General features: G+C 41.5%; 1 protein-coding gene across 3 annotated transcripts in view; it reads left to right on the top strand.

Moving 5' to 3' along the window:
• Positions 1–3,396: 3,396 nt before the first annotated feature.
• LOC135517280 (polypeptide N-acetylgalactosaminyltransferase 11-like) overlaps positions 3,397–18,283 on the top strand; it is a 74,705-nt gene continuing 59,818 nt past the window's right edge. For 2 of the 3 annotated variants that reach the window (XR_010452021.1, XM_064941437.1), the window contains exon 1: positions 3,397–3,691. The gene's annotated coding sequence lies outside the window, so the exon portion shown is untranslated. Of the gene's footprint in view, positions 3,692–14,684; positions 14,808–18,283 lie in introns of those variants that run through there. The other variant, XM_064941438.1, reaches the window with a different exon arrangement.

Here is an 18,283-nt window from a genome sequence, read left to right as displayed (position 1 = left end):
CAGGAGGGCTCAACTTCATTGGCTGATCCCTATGATGACCCTGTTGGAGTCATGGTTCTGCCCATGCTGTCACATGATAATATTAGCGTCATGACATCAACACCAGCTGGATCCTATCCACATTGACTTCCGGTTTTCATATTTTGACTTAAAAATAAAAGTCCACGGTAAAACGCTAGGTGCATGATACGAAATCAATATTTTTTGCAGCTTCACATAGTGCATAATGTTAAATTTATGTTGAACAAATATTATAACTGCATGTGGGAAAAATCTAAACTAAAGAGAATTACTACTTTATATAAGATAACAAATATTATAAGGTGGAGCACATTGAGAAATGCTAAGAGCTTAAGTAAATTAATGTCAAGAACATAATAGCCTACTGGTAAAAAATATACAAACAATATTTTCAATAATAAATCATAATTTTGATTGTATGATTCTTGTTTATTTACTGGTGCTATTGTTCAGAGATGCAATTTTGAAATGTAATGTTCAAGAAAGGTGGGGTGGGAAGGACTCAGTAGGGTCTGTATATGGACCTGTATATGGTACTATTTCACGGGGCTCTGAATAATACGGAGTGAGTGTCGCTGGACTTTTACTGTGGTCAAACAGCATAAAGTGTGGTGCATGGACACTAAATGGTACAATTATAGCACTGTACAGGAAAAACGATCCAGTCTACTCAGTAGTCTCTAGAAATCAAAACAGGTGAGTTTGAACAAGAAGGTAGGCCATAGGAAGCTTTATGTTGACATTTGAACCGTGAGACATATCAGCACCATGGACAGCTACCCTTTTAGAATGTTATCACAATTACTCAGTTAGTGTTCTACTAAGCAAATACGTTCCGTTTTTCAGGGGGGGCTGTGTCGAACAGCCTGCTGGTTATTATACTGTCTTTCTTGTAATGCCTTAATTTAATCCTGCATGTTATATTAATTTACTGTTTTTGTGTTGAATATCATTTGAAAAAACAAAACACCTTAACACTTTATTTTTTTAAATCTTACTCGAGTGTGAAATAAAATACCATTCCATCCACGACTTTCATGCACTTTTGCTTGTGCTAATGGAAGTGCCAAAAGCACTCTTAGAAAAAAGGGTTCCAAAAGGGTTCTTTGGCTGTCCCCATAGGAGAACCCTTTTTGGTTCCAGGTTGAACTATTTTGGGTTCTATGTAGAACCCTCTGGGGAAAGGGTTCGACATGGAACCCAATAGGGTTATTTCCACCTCGAACCAAAAGGGTTCCCCTGGAACCAAAAAGGGTTATCCTATGGGGACAGCCGAAGAACCCTTTTAGGTTCCAGATAGCACCTTTTTTTCTAAGAGTGTACCGATTATCAGCAGGTGATTATTAAGAATAACAATGAGGGTCTGTCATACCTGTATGACTGTGACACCTTTATACATTCTATTGCTAGTGACCAACAGGGTGAAATTAAGCAAAACGGTACAAACAGAGAATGTAAATGAAGCTCGGGTTCAAAACCTATTGCCTGTGGAGAGTTTAAATGAGAGAATGTCAACTGCTCAAAGAAGACTTCCACATATGTGAAATGTACACACGTTTGAGGATGAAGATCCTGCTTCTGATTTCCATTCTGATGTAGCCAATAGTTCGTATGAGGAAATGTCAGTGATGCAGCACAATCAAATCTGACAATAAGATATTGGGAAGGAATACTACCACTTAGAGGCTAAATGTTGTGGTAGAGGTTTATCAGATGAGGAAATTGTAAGCTCCATGACAACCGAATCAGATGAGCAGTGTGTAACTGGAGAGGTTTAAGTAGAAATAAGCGAGGATACACTCAAATGTGTTTCTTCAGATGAGGCAAATTTTGGAGGTTTCAGGCATACCACTCCAAATAATGGTGTTAACATTGAATCGTGATGAATGGGAGAAGTCCATTCAGAGAGAAGTGGTAAGTATTTCAAAAAGTTGTCATAGGTATGCCTATTTGCAGGAAAGATTCAAGAGCCAAATCCTTAATGCATGTACATTTTCAACATCATACATTTTCAGTCACTCAGAAAAGGATATATATCTATAAAAAATAATGTTGAGAACCAGAGAGGGAGCAACTTGCATTATCATTACATAACACTGCCGCACAAATAACTTCTTGGATTCTGATCAAATAAAGTCACTGCAATTACTGAAAGAAAACAGTTAAGAATGAAACATCAGCACAAATAATCGTTTTTCCTGTTCAGTTCTATAATTGTACCATATAGTGTCCAGGCACAACACACAACAAGCTGTTTGACCACAGTAAAAGTCCAGAAAATCTTTGTATTATTCAGAGCTCCATTAAATGACACCATATATTGATTCTACAGACCCTACTGAGTACTCCCCCAACCCACTTTTACATCGGCACAAAATAATACATTTTTCTCTAGTAAGCCCATATGTAATCCGTATGCAGTGGATTTACATTGTGGCCAATGGAATGGGTGGAGTAAAATGCCAGCAACACTGCATATTATTCAGTGCCCCTTGAAATGACACCATATATGGATTGTACAGGCTCTAATGAGTATTCTCTACAATACTTTTACTGCGACATCTAGAATAGTTTTTTGCTCTATAAGCCAATATGTATTCGCATTGAGAGCGTTTATTTGACCTTGGAACATGTTTTAAAACCAACACATTTTTAACCTTTAACTAGGCAAGTCAGTTAAGAACAAATTCTTATTTACAATGATGGCCTTCCCAAGTCAACCACGGACAAGGCTGTGCCAATTGTGCGCCAACTTGTGGGACTCCCAATCACAGCCAGATGTGATGCAGCCTGGATTTGAACCAGGAACTGCAGTAATGCCTTATACTGAGATGCAGTGACAATCACAAGGACAGGTGAAACAGATCAGGATGTGACACAGTAAAATGGCTCTTTGGATAGCTTTAACTACAACCTATATCAATGAGCGTTATCATTCTAGCTAACAACTGCTGCATCCAAAAGAGTTATTTTGCAAAGATCACAACCAAAATATAATCTTAGCGACTGTTCAAGCAAGAAACAAAATATTATTGTAAGTGTATGAGATCCTAAAAATGTTATTTTGTTTAGAAGTAATAAAAACGTAAATGTTTGTTGTGAATAGGCGCAGATGGCGATGGCTTTTTCACTGCCGCCAAGAGTCGCGCTGAGTTTTGCGTGACGTCAGTGTGCCCTGTACTGAAAAAATGTCTACAAAAGCACAGATACTAAGACGAATCCTCTATCAATCTCTATGGTTCACACTACTTGACTGCAGGTTTGTTCGAGTTTCGATTGGTCTGTACTGTGTGAATTGCTCTTATCTGATTGGGTAATCCAGTTTTAGCAACTCCTAGTATCTCCGCCTCACTGCACAGACCCACTCAATGTGAGAGACTGCACTCCAATGTAGTCCATCAGAAAGGGTATCTAGCTAACGTTAGCTATAGCCATTTTACTTGGTGCATTTGGTTGTAAGCCGAAGTAAAAAATAATGGCTAAGCAGCTCGGAAAGGATTTGGATGGGATCATTGGGGTGTATGTAGTTTTGTGTCACGAGGGTGCTTGTTGCGTTGTGTGCTAAAGGTGGGGAGGTATCACTTGGCTCTTGCTGCCGTCTGTTTACCTAGCCAACTGAATTTGCTACACCAGCAAAGACACATTGGGATGTCCATGAAGCAAGTTCAACGTAAGTTTACATTACACTTTTCATTTCATAAATGCACAATCTTCCTTCGAGTTGCCTCGGGTCTCGCTCATAGGCGATTTGAGGGCTCGCGCTAAATAGCTAGCGGGCAGCAAAACTAACTGACGTTATTTTCTTATTGCTTGGTATGATCACTGCAATGAATGACCAATATTAAACGTCAACTCGTGTGTTAGTTAAAGCAAAGTAACTAACTTGCTAGCGTGTCATGTATTGCATGTTAGCTAACTAGCTAGAAACTAGAACTTTGCCACTCAGCTTTGCTATAGCTAAATAAAGATATAACCAAATTGCTATGCATATTATCAGCCAATAGCGATTGTAACTAGTTTGCCTGCTACTGTAACGTCAGTGTACTCTTGATCCCTGGCAACTAACTATAACGTTACCCAAATAACTAGCTTGTTAGTTGACCTTACACAATAGCCAACTTTAGTTAACGTTAACTACTTGTAGATAGATCAGTGACTGCACCCATGCATTATGTTTAGCTACCATATAATAACAAGTTAGTAGAGTTTGTGCGCGTGTAGCTACGTCAGTATACTAGCGTATTCATTCTAGCTAGAACGTTAGCTACACCGAATATTTTCTAACGTCCTCTCTAAGGCTATAATGCCACAGAGGTGCATTGAACCTGCCTGTGAAAACACAATGCCAATGGTTGACAAACCAGCTCTTCATGACTAAAACGCTCATATTTTAGACCTCAACCTAAGGATATCAAGCTTAGTAAAAACAACCATATATTATAATACAAAACTATGCAAAAAAATAAACCAGATTGCATGGGCACTAGTCTGTGAATCTTTCTCTGGTTGGGTGTGATCTAACCAAATTGTGGGGACGCCAGTAGCAACACCACCGAGTAGGGATGTTTGTGTCTAAAGTTAGTTGGAACTGGATTATCATTTTAAAGATCCAATTTGTAAGTCGCTCTGGATAAGAGCGTCTGCCAAATGACTTAAATGTAAATGTAAATGATGGTGCATGGAGAAGGATGGAAGCGGAATGCCAGAGGTCCATGCGAAAGAGGTGGTGGATTTATTAACCAAAAGAGTTAGAAACATAAGGATGAGACTCTTACAACTGAGGTTGTAGATGAGTCTCTACAACCTCAGAACAAGCTGGGCCCGGCTAAATACATACACAGCCCTGCCAAGCTTGGACTGACCAATACTGCAGTTAAGTAGAGGGTAGGCTACACAACCAGAAGTTCAGGGTAAATGCTTTCACACATGATCACAATAGGTTTTGAACATTTAGTTTTACACAACATCAATGTCATCATAGTAGCGCAATACATTATTCAACATTTATGCTGCAGTAACATGATATTCAATAGCTATGACACTAGGCCTTTAAACTAACCGCTTTAGCGGCTATTGACTATAGTCAAAACAAATGCTATTTGTCACATCCGCTGACTACATCAGATGTACACTTGACTGTGAAATGCTTACTTATGAACCATTTCCTAACAACGCAGAGTTAAAAAGTATGAAAATTAGCATAAAAAGGAAATATTAACAATAATGATGCTAGATACAGTACTGATACTGAGTCGATGTGCTAGGGTACGAGGTAATAGAGGTAATATTTTCATGTAAGTAGGGGTAACAGTGTCTAGGTAATTAGGATAGATAATAAACAAGGTAGTAGCAGCGTGTGTGCAGTGCAGTGTGGGTAAAGTCCAGTGCCAGTGCGACAGTGTCATACCAAGCGGTGATGCAACCTGTCAAGATGCTCTCAATGGTGCAGCTGTGAAATTTTGAGGATCTAAAGGGCCATGCCAAATGTTTTCAGCCTTGCGAGGGGGAAGAAGCGTTGTTGTGCCCTCTCCATGACTGTGTTGGTGATGTGGGCACCGAGGAACTTTTAGGTTCTCAACCCGCTCCACTCCAGCCCTGTTGATGTGAATGGGGGTGTGCTTGGCCCTCCATTTTATGAAGTCCACGATCAGTTCCTTTGTCTTACTGACATTGAGGGAGAAGTTGTTGTCCTGGCACCACACTACCAGGTCTCTGACCTCCCTATAGGCTGTCTCATCGGTGATCAGGCCTACCACCATTGTGTCATCTGCAAACTTAATGATGGTGTTTTCGTTGTGCGTGGCCATGCAGTCGTGGGTGAATAGGGAGTACAGGAGGAGATTAAGCACACACCTCAGTGAGCCCTCGTGTGCAGGGTCAGCGTGGCGGATGTGTTGTTACCTACCCTCACCACCTGGGGGCGGCCCATCAGGAAATCCAGGATTCAGTTGCAGCGGGAGTTGTTTAATCCAAGGGTCCTTATCGTAGTGAGGAGCTTGGAGGGCGCTATCAATGAAATGTATTTATAAAGCCCTTTTAATTTTTTTTTTTTTACATCAGCCGACGTCACAAAGTGCTATACAGAAACCCAGCCTAAAACCCCAAACAGCACGCAATGCAGATGTAGAAGCATGGTGGCTAGGAAAAACTCCCTAGAATGGCAAGGAACCTAGGAAAAAAACTAGAGAGGAACCAGGCTCTGAGTGGTGGCCAGTCATCTTCTGGCTGTGCCGAGTGGAGATTATAACAGTGCATTGCCAATATGTTCATAGATAACCAGCGGGGTTATAATAATAATCACAGTGGTTGTAGAGGGTGCAATAGGTCAGCACCGCAGTAGTAAATGTTAGTTGGCTTTTCATAGCCAATCATTCAGAGTTAGAGACAGCAGGCGCAGTAGAGAGAGAGTCGAAAACAGCAGGTCCGAGACAAGGTAGTACGTCCAGTTAGTCAGGGTTCCATAGCCGTAGGCAGAACAGTTGAAACTGGAGCAGCAACACGACCAGGTGGACTGGGGACCAGTCAGGTTATCGGGCCAGGTAGTCCCGAGGCATGGTCCGAGGGCTCAGGTCCTGAGAGAGGAGAGAGACACCGGATAAGACAGGAGAAATACTCCAGATATAACATGCTAACCCTAGCCCCCGGACACAAACTCTTGCAGCATAATTACTGGTGGCTGAAACAGGAGGGGTCAGAAGACACTGTGGCCTCGTCCGACTATACCCCCAGACAGGGCCAACCAGGCATGATATAACCCCACCCACTTTGCCAAAGCACAGCCCCCAAACCACTAGAGGGATATCTTCAACCGCAAACTTACTACACCCTGTGACAAGGCCGAGTATAGCCCAAGAAGATTTCCCCCATGGCACGAACCCGGGGGGGGGGCAACCCGGACAGGAAGATCACGTCAGATCACGTCAGAGACTCAACCCACCCAAGTGACACACCCCTCCTAGGAACGGCATGGAAGAGCACCAGTAAGCCAGTGACTCAGCCCCCGTAATAGAGTTAGAGGCAGAGAATCCCCATGGAGAGAGGAGAACCAGGAGACCAAATTGGAAAGATGGATAGGAGCAAGCCCAAGTAATGCTTTGTAGGTTAGCAGTAAAACCTTAATCAGCCCTAGCCTTAACAGGAAGCCAGTGTAGAGAGGCTAGCACTGGAGTAATATGATAACATTTTTTGGTTCTAGTCTAGCCGGAAAGTAGAGCATTGCAGTAGTCTAATCTAGAAGTGACAAAAGCATGGATACATTTTTCTGCATAATTTTTGGACAGAAAGTTTCAGATTTTTGCAATGTTACATAGATGGAAAAAAGCTGTCCTTGAAACAGTCTTGATATGTTCATCAAAAGAGAGATCAGGGTCCAGAGTAACGCAGAGGTCCTTTACAGTTTTATTTGACACGACTGTACATCGATCAAGATTAATTGTCAGATCCAACAGAAGATCTTTGTTTCTTGGGATCTAGAACTCTGTAGATCTCTGTTTTGTCCGAGTTTAAAATTAAAACATTTGCAGCCATCCACTTCCTTATGGCTGAAACACAGGCTTCCAGGGAGGGCAACTGTGCGGCTTCACTATGTTTCATCGAAATGTACAGCTGTATATCGTCCACATAGCAGTGAAAGTTAACATTATGTTTCTGAATGAATTCACCAAGAGGTAAAATATATAGTGAAAACAATAGAGGTCAGTTAGGTCATTGTTAGTCTTCAGGAAGGCAGTGAGTTGCTGCGCAACAGCTTTTTCAAAAACAATTGAAAGGAACGGGAGAGTCGATATATAATATATATATTTTTTTATTTTTAAAAATAATTTCTGGGTCAAGGTTTGGCTTTTCCAAGGGAGGTTTTATTACTGCCACATTTAGTGAGTTTGGTACACATCCTGTGGATAGGGAGCCATTTATTATGTTCAACATAGGAGGGCCAAGCACAGGAAGCAGCTCTTTTAGTAGTTGGAATAGGGTCCAGTATGCAGCTTGAAGGTTTAGAGGCCATGACTATTTTCATCAATGTGTCGAGATATATTATAAAAAAACTTGAGTCTCCCTTGATCCTAGGTCCTGGCAGTGTCGAGCAGACTCGGGACAATTGAGCTTTGGAGAAATACGCAGATTTAAAGAAGAGTCCGTAATTTGCTTTCTAATGATTATGATCTTTTTGTCAAAGAAGTTCATGAATTTATCACTGCTGAAGTGAAAGCCATCCTCTCTTGGGGAATGCTGCTTTTTAGTTAGCTTGCGGCAGTATCAAAAATTAATTTAGGATTGTTGTTATTCTCCTCAATTAAGTTGTAAAAAATAGGATGATCGAGCAGCAGTGAGGGCTCTTCGATACTGCATGTTACTGTCTTTCCAAGCTTATCGGAAGACTTCCAGTTTCGTTAAGTGCCGTTTCCATTCCAATTTTCTGGAAGCTTGCTTCAGGGCTTGGGTATTTTCTGTATACCACGGAGCTAGTTTCTTCTGGCAAATGATTTTTGTTTTTAGGGGTGCGACTGCATCTAGGGTATTATGCAAGGTTAAATTAAGTTCCTCAGTTAGGTGGTTAACGGATTGTTATACTCTGACGTCCTTGGGTGGAAGGAGTATGGAAGGGCATCTAGGAATCTTTGGGTTGTTTGAGAATTTATAGCACAGTTTTTGATGATCCTTGGTTGGGGTCTGAGTAGATTATTTGTTGCGATTGCAAACATAATAAAATGGTGGTCCGGTAGTCCAGGATTATGAGGAAAAAAACATTAAGATCCACAACATTTATTCCACGGGACAAAACTAGGTCCAGTGTATGACTGGCAGTGAGTAGGTCCGGAGACACGTTGGGCAAAACCCACTGAGTCGATGATGGCTCTGAAAGCCTTTTGGAGTGGGTCTGTGGACTTTTCCATGTGAATATTAAAGTCAACCAAAATTTGAATATTATCTGCCATGACTACAAGGTCCGATAGGAATTCAGGAAACTCAGTGAGGAACGCTGTATACAGCCCAGGAGGCCTGTAAACAGTAGCTATAAAAAGTGATTGAGTAGGCTGCATAGATTTCATGACTAGAAGCTCAAAATACAAATGCATTTTTTTTTTTTTTTTTTTGTAAATTGAAATTTGATATGGTAAATGTTAGCAACACCTCCGACCTTTGCAGGAAGTGCAGGGGATATGGTCACTAGTGTAACCAGGAGGAGAGGCCTCATTTAACACAGTAAATTCATCAGGCTTAAGCCATGTTTCAGTTAGGCCAATCACATCAAGATTATGATCAGTGATTAGTTCATTGACTATAACTGCCTTGGAAGTGAGGGCTCCAACATTAAGTAGCCCTATTTTGAGATGTGAGATATCACAATCTATTTCAATAATGACAGGAATGGAGGAGGTCTTTATTCGAGTGATTGCTTAGGCGTACACCGCCATGTTTAGTTTTGCCCAACCTAGATCGAGGCACAGACATGGTCTCAATGGGGATAGCTGAGCTAAATACACTGACTGTGCTAGTGGCATACACCACTAAGCTGGCAGGCTGGTGATTAGAGTTAGAGCCCTGTTTATGTTCATAGATAAGATGAGAGCAATCCTCCAGCTAGGATGGAGTCCTTTACTCCTCAGCAGGCCAGGCCTGGTCCTGTTTGTGGGTGAGTCCCAGAAAGAGGGCCAATTATCTACAAATTATATCTTTTGGGAGGGGCAGGAAGTTTTCAACCAGCGAGTTGTGAGACTGCTGTAGAGCTCATTACTCCCCTGAACTGGGAGGGGGCCAGAGACAATTACTTGATGCCAACACATCTTTCTAGGTGATAAACACGCTAAAGCTATGTTGCGCTTGGTGACCTCTGACTGTTTCACCCTAACATCGTTGGTGCCGACGTGGATAACAATATCCCTATGCTCTACACTCGCCAGTTTTAGCCTTAGCCAGCACCATCTACAGATTATCATTAACGTCGGTAGCCCTGCCCCTTGGTAAACAGTGTATGATCGCTGGATGATTCTTTAAGTCTAATACTGCGGGTAATGGAGTCGCCAATGACTAGGGTTTTCAATTTGTCAGAGCTAATGGTGGGAGGCTTCGGCGTCTCAGACCCCGTAACAGGTGGAGGAGAGACCAGAGGAGGCTCGGCCTCTGACTCCGACTCATTGTTTAATGGGGAGAACCGGTTGAAAGTTTGTCGACTGAATGAGCGACACCGGTTGAGCATTTCCTTCAAGAAGCCATGAGAAAATATTTTGGCTGCGGGGACTGTGCGAGGGGATTTATACTACTATCTGTACTTATTTGTGGCACAGATGCTGTTTCATCCTTTCCTACACTTACATTACCCTTGTCTAACGATTGCTTCTGAAGCTGGGCTTGCAGCATGGCTATCCTCACCATAAGGCGATCGTTCTCCTGTATATTACGAGTACAGTGACTGCAATTAGAATGCCTAGTGTTTATGTTACTACTTGGCTTTGGCTGGTGGAGGTCCTGTAGAACCATGTCCAGATAACGCGTCCGGGGTGAATAAGTTCTCCTGTATATTACGAGTACAGTGACTGCAATTAGAATGCCTAGTGTTTATGTTACTACTTGGCTTTGGCTGGTGGAGGTCCTGTAGAACCATGTCCAGATAACGCGTCCGGGGTGAATAAGTTGAATATTTTAATTTTTTTAAACGTTGGCAGGTAGCAAAGTAAGGCTAGCAACAAAATGCACAGCAGCAGGTAAACAAGTCCACAAGTTGTGACAGGAAATGACATCAGCACTCAATACACCTTTCTAGTGGATTTGAATGTTGAGATGTAGTCAATGAACAGTATTCTCACATAGGTGTTCCTTTTGTCCAGGTAGGAAAGGGCTGTGTGGAGTGCAATAGAGATTGCGTCATCTGTTGGGACAGTATGCGAATTGGAGTGGGTCCAGGGTGTTTGGGATGATGGTGTTGTGTGAGCACTGACCAGCCAAAGCATTTCATGGCTACAGATGTGAGTGCTATGGGGTGAAAGTAATTTAGACAGGTTATCTTGCTGTTCTTGGGCAGAGGGACTGTGGTAGACTGCTTGAAACATGTAGGTGTTAAGGACTGGGCCAGGGAGAGTTTGAAAATAAAATGTCTTACTCCGATCGGCTACAGTGAGGGGGATCACACAGTCGTCCGGAACAGCTGTTTCTCTCAGCATGGTTTGGTGTTGCTTGGTAGCATCGTCTGGTAGGCTGGTGTCACTTGGCAGCTCACGGCTAGGTTCCCATTTGTGATCCGTGATATTTTGCAAGCCCTGCCACATCCGATCAGTCAGAGCTAGTGTAGTAAGATTCAATCTTAGTCCTCTATTGACACTTTGTCTGTTCGATGGTTCGGCGCAGGGCGTAGCGTTATTTCTTATGTGTCCTGATCCTTAGTGTCCTGATCCTTGAAAGCGGCAGCTCTAGTCTTTAGCTCAGTGCGACTGTTGCCTATAATCCTATAAGCTTCTGGTTGGGATCTGTACGTACGGTCACTGTGGGGACGACAACATTGATTCACTTAATAATGAAGCCGGGGACTAATGCCATCTGATGAATCCTGGAACTTATTCCAATCTGTGCTATCGAAACAATCCTGTAGCTGTAGAATCGGACCACTTCTGTATTGAGCATGTCACTGGTACTTCCTGTTTTGAGTTTTTGCTTGTAAGCAGGAATCAGGAGGATCGAGTTGTGGTCAGATTTGTCAAATGGAGGGCGAGAGCTTTGTATGTGTCTGTGGCGTAAAAGTGATCTACAGTTTTTTCGCCTCCAGTTGCACAGGTGACATGCAGGTAGAAATGGTATCTTCTGACTGGGAGAGTTTTGTTAAGCCTCGACGCTTGCTCAAAACATTAACACGCTTCGCTTGCAGTACATTCTTGGAAACATAAAGACTGTATCTTTCATATCAGTGAGAAGTAAGCAAAAGCTTAAATTACGACACGCCTTTGGATAGGGTTAGTGTTACCACATGGCCATATCTCCATGTTACATCGCTTGTTTACAGAAGACGGACCGAAGACATAGGCTGTCACCTGTGCTAATTATCTAATTATCTATCTAGTGTAAGCATAGCTGTGGAGGAAGTGTAGTTCGTCAGCTGAAGGCACGCACATCTTGTGGATCTGTGCAAAACTGCTACGGTAAGTGTATCTTCTTATTCGGCATATTCTGATTTACTTTTCTAAACGTTAAAACACAGTGTCGGAATTGTAGTTCACATGGTGCCAAATGTTCCCGAATGTAACCGCTGAAATACAAATCTGATTACTGACCATGGAACTTGTTTGTGAATGGTTAAATCTGATGTATTTTCCTTGAAGGGGTTTTTATTTGCCCTCAATCTTGTTGCTTGTTAGCTGCTCTGTGAATTGTTTACAAACGAGTGAATGTGCTAGAAAGCTAATTGGCTACCTAGCTAGCTAGATGACTGCTGTGGCTAGCCAAAAAGTTGGATCATCTTATGACTGGGGAAACGTCCATAGCAGGCATTGTCATCTAAACTTGCTACATAACCTCTGAGTGATGGGAAGCACCAACACCAATCAGCCTAGAACACTGTGCACACAGCCATGTCAGCAAATGAATGCTGTCTGAACACACATCCATTTTGAAAACCAAAACTGATTTGAGCATTAAGGCATGCAGTGTGAACAAGGCTTTACGTCTCTCTCTCACACACACACACACACACACACACACACACACACACAACAAAAATCTGCAAGGGAGAAAATCCCCAAATCCAGATGTGCAAAGCTGATACAGATGACTCAAAGCTGTAATCGCTGCCAAAGGTGCTTCTACAAAGTATTGACTTGGGTGTGACAGGCAGCCATACAGTCCAAATCACTGCTGCAATATGGCAGTTTCAGATTATACTAACGGCATGAGCCCCTCAGTTATTGTTTCAGGCTCCAGGTGGCTAATTATAGACCACACTGGTGTTTTTTTCCACCTGTTCTAGCCTTTAACCTCTGTAATGGGCCCAGTTCAGCATATTTGAAAAAAGTTGTTATTCATGTAAAAGTGTGCAGTGTGACGGGACTATGGTAGAGAGAGAGAGAGACTGCAAGTATATTTGAACTTGCTCGTTCCATTTTCTAAATTGAAACCAGAAGGGAACTGAATTAGCAAGGCTCTATTCTCTTTTCTGTGGTACAATTTAAAACAGCCTTGTCCCTCTGGACCACTGTGACTACATCTGATGAATCCCATTCAGCTCGGTGCCAACTTTAATTTTACAGTCCCCTTCTTCTCAAGTTGAGAAACTCTGGCCTCAAAAAGCACTCAACTCCTCCATGTGAAACGCACACACTCTTCTGAAATGGATATTGATTTTGCTAATAAATTCAGGCAGTGATTTTTAAAGGTAGTGTGTGAAAGAAGTAGAAAGGACATTTTATCTAAGCCTTTCCATTTAGAAAGTGTCAAGAGAGCAACTCGCCTAATTTGTGACAAGCATTGAGCATTCAGGCCTCAATTATTGTCCTGAAGTCCAATTTGTAAGTCGCTCTGGATAAGAGCGTCTGCTAAATGACTTAAATGTAAATGTAAGTAGCATTAGCGCACGTAGCCTAGGCCTAACGCTCATTGACGTTTAGGCTACAGTTAGCATCTGTTTTGTGCTGGCCCCTTCTTCAGCCGTGGATCAATGCCGTGTACAGTCTGGAGCCCTGATCCACAGACATACTGTAGTCAACCTAATGGGACAACGCTAGCCACAGTTGGTAGTCCTGTTATTTGACCAGCCGTCAGAGCTCAAGGGCAAAAATATTGTCTATTGCCTTGTTTATAAAAGCATGGGGTGGTTTGACATTGAGTCAAACACATGAGAATATGGGCGCTGATACTCTATGCATGGCATGCAAGGTACAGTACGAAGACCAATTCCTGGAGTGCACGCTGACAGACAATCAGAGAAGAGATGTTATAATAACGTCAATGAACAGTCAATGTATTGTGTTGATGCAGAATCTGTTAATCCATATAGGATTATAGGACAACTGGATTTAGACATTAAATTTACCAGGCACATAGCCTAGATGGCCCTTCAAGAGTCACTATTAGACAATGAGGCAGGTTGACAGGCTTCCCTGTGTAAGACCTTCCCCCACTGGTGTTTCAATTGTTGATGACTTACTGAATTTCTTGAGTTGCTGGGCTCAATGGCAGGGCAGGGGGTTAGGAACCGGAGCCAGGCTGCTTCTCTCCTAACCATGTCTGAGATCTCAAATTCTTGAACGTTCCCTTTCATAGTCCCCTCTCTGCCCGGCTTGGTCCCTCTGATTAATTTGTGGTGTCGTGGCGATGCAATTTTTGTGCTCTGTGTGAAACTGAGTGGGCTCTTAGAAATAAACACCATTTTTTTCAGCAAGTTGCAGATGTTACATGGCTGAAGATCGAAATGTACTAGTGTAGACCTACATTTGTCATTTCAGGATGACATATTTTTGTTTTAAACTAGATTAAGCTAAATTAAGTAAATGCCACACATTGTTTACCTAGGTGGCACTTTTAGATTATAAACTCATGAAATGTAACCCAGTAGGCCTATAGAAGGACAAACAGAATGATTGAGTTCCTAGCCCTGCCAAGGCAACAGTCACATCTGAAAAAGACCCATGGGCATAAATAGGTCGGTCGAAGCAGGATCTGAGGTCAGATGGCACCTCATCTCCATAGTGGGTGGTGTCCCTCCCTTCTTGGCATCATGATGTCTCCAGTTACTCTCATATTTTTGTTTGATCTTTTTGAAACGTCATTGGATCCAGGCTATCATGAAATAACGTGGGCTATCAGTGAGTAGTATGAGTGTGTATTTTGGGACTATTAAGGTTCTATCAAAATGTATTAAGGTTTTTTCAAAATGTATTTATTGACATAGCCTTGTACTCTGAATAACCCAATTCATGTTGTTAAATTCATAATGATACTAGGATAAGTATTTCTGACACCATTCAAACCAATGAGAGTTCGGAACTTTAAAGCCAGTTATCCCAGTCGTCTTTTTGCAGATAGAACCTATAGTCGTCTAGCGAGCCTAAATCATAGCCCAGATCGACCGCCTTACGGGAACTGGTTTATTCTGAAGCGTGTTCATTGTTTTTATACTTTTGAAATACAACTGCTTCGTTTAGCAAAGAATGATCTAGTATTCTTTCCTGAATCGCCTCTGGTTTGTTAAATCAGTAGCTGGTCACCCCAGCAGCCTCAGGTCAGCTCACTTGAGACCAAGAGTAGCTCAGGGTTTTCCTGTTGAACTAGGCCTATTTGGTTTTACATTTACGCTAATCATTTCTGTGTTTAACAGACTTGTTTTGCCGAGTACAATAGTTTTGTGTTAGGCCAAGATTCATGTACTAGGCTAACTATTCATATGAACTTTTTGGGGTTTATTCTCTCATGCATTTGTGTAGGTGGTTAATGGTTAACTTGTTGGTGAAATTCAAAAGACCTTTGTCCTTATAATGTTCTCTCTTTCTGGGAAATAAACGGCTATCAACATTTTGACATCAGCTATAACTTTTTTGTTATACTACTGACGGCAGAAATATAAACTAGTCTAGCAGGCAATACTAGCGCATTGGTGCACTTCATTAAGCCTAATTTCTAGTGACGCACAGATAAGAAATTTTTGGCCGATATCCGATATTTTCCTTGCCAAAAAAACGATACCTATAACTGATGTTTTAAGCATTCCAGTACAGTTAAATAGTTAACAAACACACACACACATGGACACACATGGACGCAGCATTCTAAGGCACTGCAACTCAGTGCAAGAGGTGTCACTACAGTCCCTGGTTCGAATCCAGGCTGTATCACATCTGGCCGTGACTGGGAGTCCCACAGGGCTATGCATAATTGTCCCAGCGTCACCCGGGGTAGGCCGTCGTAAATAAGAATTTGTTCTTAACTGACTTGCCTAGTTAAATAAAGGTTACACACACTCACCAAAAAGTTATTTTGTTGGCATTTAAGTATATCCCCATCACCAGTAAAACATAATCAAAACCTATTTATTTTACTTACTTGCTGTGCTGTTTTGTTGTTAATTTGTTTCATTCTCAACCAGGATTTCTCATACTATGGAATGCCGTTTGGGTCTTTTGTGTGTCAAATATTTGACCAATCAGGACCTGAATATGACTAAACATAAATGAATGAACGCTTTAAATTATTATGTAATTATTACACAGTGTAATCAATCAGTCGGATTTCATATGTCACAACGATTCATCAATACATATGCTACGATGCTGGTAAAGTTGTCTCGCGCACCTACAGTCCTGGTTATATATATATATAAATAAAAAAGCTAGCTAGCTTATGGATGTAAACAATCTTCCCCAAAAACAACAAAATTACATCTCTTTCAGTAGCTATAGTTAGCTAGGTGTCATCTAAAATAACCCTAATTTCTAAGAGCTTTTGTTTGATTAATTGTGGTCAGACCCATCTATGTGAATCTAGCAATAAGGATTAGCCACAATAGTGGACTTTGCAGTTAGTCTTCAAAATAAAAGTATGTCATTGACAGTGATGCAAATGAATACAAATAGTAGAATTATGCCATAATTGAATAGCTCATGCTAAATGAGGTTGGAATGTTTTATATAAAATCAATCTGTTAATCACACTGGATATATAATACTTTAGAATTGCGTTGGGGGCATACTTATTTCACCGTACAGCCTTACCTATGGATCAATGACATGAGGTATCCGTCTTCTCAGTGACACCCAGAGAACATTAGCGTTGTAGCTCTTATTGCGAGACTCATTTATTGTCAACCTATGTGTATTGAACACTATTCCTGAGGAAAGACAATACTGTGTGGATGTTGGGGTGGCAGGGTAGCCTAGTGGTTAGAGCTTTGGACTAGTAACCGGAAGGTTGCAAGTTCAAATCCCCGAGCTGACAAGGTATAAATCTGTCGTTCTGCCCCTGAACAGGCAGTTAACCCACTGTTCCTAGGCCGTGATTGAAAATAAGAATTTGTTCTTAACTGACTTGCCTAGTAAAATAAAGGTAAAATTTAAAAAAAATTAAATTAAAGTGTTTTGGAGTCTGATAACTCTGGGGGAAAAATTATATATCTTGGGTATTGAGTAGACTGATACCCCATATCATTGATCCCCAATATTTAGGTAAAGCTGTACAGTGCAATATGAATGTCAATAAATACACATGATAGGCTGACTGGGAAGGTGATTTGTCACAGTCCTGCGATAAGAGCTACAACACTAATATTTGCGTAAACTCTTCCCGGTTTTGGTCTGTGGGTGTCACCGAGTCGTCTGATTTTCATTGCTTCACATTCCAACCTTGTTTAACATTAACTAGTCTAAATATGGCATGATTACACCAATTGTAACCTTCTGCATCACTTTCAAAGAGGTGCTTTTATTTTGAAGGCAAACCGCAAGTTCCACTTGTGCCTAATCCTTATTGTGGCTAGCTTCACAATACATAACTCGGTCCAGTCGAGCCTCACTAGCCAGATGAAGCTAGCTGGCTGCTTATAACGTTAGCTTCGGGCAACAGGGTTAAGTAGCTGGCTAGATATTTATTTTCATGAACTGAAGTTCAATTTCAATAGGCAAATAACAAGTTCTACCTAGCTAATACTTACTCACAAGGATTCCTAAATCATTGCTAAAATAATGAAAATGACTGCAGTTTCTAATGGTAATTTGTTTTCAGGCTGGTTGTATTAGTGCAAGCTAAAGCAAGCTACTCCAGAAGTTGCAGTCAAACAAATAATGCTTTATCACCAACGCGGTATTGTAAACACATCGTTCATGGCCAGTGTTTGCTTGTTTGCAGACTTTTATACAGCTTTGACAGTGCTACTGATAGTAGTGGTGACGCTTGGCTTGCACGTGCAAATTCAGAACCCACAACATTCTATAATGGAACTGTTATTTGACGTGGCAAATTGAAAGCTTATTTGATGCGGTTTTTGACCCGTAAAGACCCAAACGGCGTTACATAGTATGTCAGTTGTGACACTATTACTGTGTAACTCCAGCAGGGCATTTCTCTTTTTTCACTTTTTTCTTCCTCTTTCAAATGACTCCTTGACTTGTTGACTGCTAGATCCACACAGCAGACATTGTGGGCTAGGTTAGGAATGCTGTGTTGCACATTGTACGTGGCGTCATTACGTCATATAGGTGTGCGCGTCAGCTTTGACATCAGTTTTGTACATCTGAGTTAACTAAACATCATGTTGGCATTTTTATCTAATATCGTCCGATTCCGATATTGT

Source organism: Oncorhynchus masou, chromosome 28 (genome assembly GCF_036934945.1).
Source record: "Oncorhynchus masou masou isolate Uvic2021 chromosome 28, UVic_Omas_1.1, whole genome shotgun sequence".
NCBI classification, from domain to species: Eukaryota; Metazoa; Chordata; class Actinopteri; order Salmoniformes; family Salmonidae; genus Oncorhynchus; species Oncorhynchus masou.
The sequence above is the reverse complement of the archived record's forward strand: the minus strand, read 5'-3'. Positions and strand labels throughout refer to the sequence as shown.